Raw genomic sequence first — 3,260 nt, 5'->3', positions numbered from 1 at the left:
AGAGCTCGCGACAGCAGGCAGCCCCCCTCCAGGCGAGAAAAGCTGAATTCTCTCTGGCCAGCAGAGAAGGCAGAGCCGTAAACTATCAAGTGCCGTAAACTGTCGGGTGGTCAGGGCTTCCCTGCTTCGGGTGCCTGACAGCCAGAAAAGGCACGCTGAGGTGCTCGGCCTTTGTCATTGAGATGAAATGAAGCTCACCTGCAGGCAAGAGCTCATGCCAGCAGGCAGCCCCCCTCCAGGCGGGAAAAGCTGAATTCTTACCCACGCCCCTAAACTAACACCCAATAAGTAACAATGAGAAAGAGTGACGCAAGCTTCCTTCTGAGGGCACCTGATAAAAGCAAGGTGCACCCTCCTCATCCACTCCCCACACCATGGCTGCATTCCTCTCTGGGCACCGGCCGCTCAGCCGCCCAAAGAGCCGCCAATACAAAGCACAGGCGACTGCAATCACCTTAAGCACACAGGACTTGCCATAGTCGCGGGAAAATTCCAAAGAAGGTGAAGGAAGCACCGCACGCACTGTAAATCCATCCTGGGATGCACCAAGGGGCCCGTGAACCCCGCCGGCTACTTGCCGCATCCGGCAAACCCTGGGTAAGTTTTTCATTGCATTGTGGGGGGACCCTCCCTTGCCATTGCAGAGAATCTGAGTGAACTCGAACTGCACTCTATAAGGGGGGGAGGGGGGCTCCAGCAACGTAAGGGCATCAAAGCATGAAGAGCAATGGAGAACGGGAGGGGAAGGACGGGTGGCTACGGCTCACCGGGGAAACCAGTGCGTGAGAATCTGACAGAGACCCTGGGCCACACAAATGAGAGCTGGAGGACATGGTCCCGGCACATAAATGGCCCCATCCTCCCAGCTGCAGAGCTCCATAGTGTCCCTAGGGGCCCAGGAACCTGCTTTAGAGATGTTGGAGGACAGAACGGATACATGAAGAGAGCAGCTGATGGGGAAATGCCACACACAGTGCATGTAAGGGACTGGAACCCCACAAGGAAGGCCTCAGAAAGCAGCAGCAGACGCACTCTTCAAAATGGCACCCATAAGGCTGCTGGGGACAAAAACTCCCCGTGCTGAGAACTTGATGAGGACAACTGCTGAATAGAACATCATCTCAGCCTGCGCCAAGCAATGCAGGGATGCTGTGAAATGCACATGAACACTGCCTGCGCACAGCAAAAGAAAGTGCAGCAACTGTGCATGCACCCGGTAAGTGAACAGCCCATCTGGATTGGGACAGCAAAGGTCCGTGTGGAGGACCACAGAAACCTGAGATAGCACGGCAAGCAGAGGAGAAGGTAAGCCTGAGAAACAGGTAAGAACAAATCCCCAAATGCTCCCCCACGCGCTCCAGAACTGTTCCCTGTGTTTGCTGCCTCAGATGCCTCCTGATGAATTCCGCTGTACCCACCCCTGTCCGTGCAGGCTCTACACCTGCTCCCCTGGCACTCCTCCCGGGTGATGCCATGGGAAATGGGGCTAAGAATCCTGACACATATTCCTCCGGAATGCAAGAAGCTCTGTTAGGGGAACAGCCACTGTGAGGCCGAGGGACCCACCAATGGAACGCCTCCTGGAACCAGCAGCAGACAGATCCGAAAGGCAAGTGCGCACCTACCTGACTTCCTGCTGGAACATCTTGGGCTCACAGAAATCTGCAGACACAATGGGCACAAACCATGCTCACTACATTGGAGACCGATGGGAATGTAGACAACACATGGCCGGTAAGACAAGGAAATGTGCCGCACCCACGAGGAACCATGCCATAACCCAGAATCACCTCGATGGCAACAAAAACTGTGGGCAGGCAATCTGCAGGGCTAACACCGACTCACTTTGGCTCACAGGTGGGCCAGCTCCTGAGGATGAAAGCAGACCAGACTGAGGGGGACAATGCGATGCCTTCCTTCCTTCCTTCCTTGGAAATGCACTGTGATGACAGACTTGACGTGCAGTTGCTGATTTCACATCCATGCACTGCTGAGCAAGGAGGTGAGTGTCTGTGCATGAGCACAGAGGGAGCAGCTGGGCACCCATCGCAGCTGACTGCGTGACAGCGGCACTGCAGCGAGAGAGCAGGAGCCACCATTGAGGGCAGGAGGCAGATGAACAGGTTGTGGGATTGAGGGAGGTGGGAGGCTGCAACATTCCATGGCAGGATGGGGGGGAAGGCACAGGGAGGAGGCAGGCAGAGTAGGCTGTGTTCCAGAGGAGAAGCATCCCTGGGGTCACAGCAGAGGAATGAATGCTCCCCAAAAAGTCCATGGAATTTACAGGACATGACAGGGAACCTGAGAGGCGTTGGTGGAGTCTCACACTTGCAATGCTGACTCAAACAGGATTCTGGAGGATGGGAAAAGGAGATCCCGTCTCCTGGAAACAGGCTGAACAGGAAAGAGGACAGAGGAAGAGGTGCGTAGTGGGGGCTGGCCCCAAAAGGATGGAGGGCAGACTGAGCTACACAGTTCCAGGGGGACAGGACAGCTGATGGCTGGCTTCTGGGCAGGCACTAGCTGAGGTTGGAAAAGGGGACATGGAGAGCCTTGTCAGTGACTGCTGTGAGGACAACAGGAGTGGCTGTGTGGTGGCAGGTGCAGGACACAATAGTTGTCCTGATGCTGCCGGGGCATGGACATTCCCAGGGCAAAAGTAGTGACCAAGGCCCGTCCCTTTGCAGCACACAGGGGAAAAGGTTCCAGGAAGCATGATGATGCTGCTGGAGCCCAATGCCTGGACAACGTGCTGCAGAGAGGCGACTCCTTCGGCTAGGACACCCTCAGGGGGAACTGCTCAACAACACCCACAGTATGGACACGGAAGGGGACTGGGACACATCAACCTGAAAGAGCAAAGCCAGGAAGGACTGAGCTCAGCTGCGGCCTCCATTCCTGAGAAGCTGCAATAGCCACCCTGGGCTCCAAACACCCTGAGACTGTGCCCTGCCACTCGCAGCCTGGCCTCGCACCAACCCCTTGTGCTCCACGTACCTCCCATGAGCCCCTCACAGCGGCTTCTGCCATGTTCACGCACTTGCCTGTCCCTGTCCTTGTCCCTGTGCCCACAACCCTGGTGACTGTGGCTCAGTGACTCCATGGAACATTGGAGACGAGAAAAGGTAAAATGGCAGCACACACAACGTGACCAAAGACATAGGTGTGGACGAGGTGCAGGTAGAGTGACGGGGAAAGACCTCCAAGGGACATAAGCCCAAGCTCTGGGGTGAGGCATAGACTGGCACATTCCTCCCTCA

Source organism: Myotis davidii, unplaced genomic scaffold (genome assembly GCF_000327345.1).
Source record: "Myotis davidii unplaced genomic scaffold, ASM32734v1 scaffold1262, whole genome shotgun sequence".
In the NCBI taxonomy this organism is placed as follows: Eukaryota; Metazoa; Chordata; class Mammalia; order Chiroptera; family Vespertilionidae; genus Myotis; species Myotis davidii.
This window is presented reverse-complemented; position numbering follows the sequence as displayed.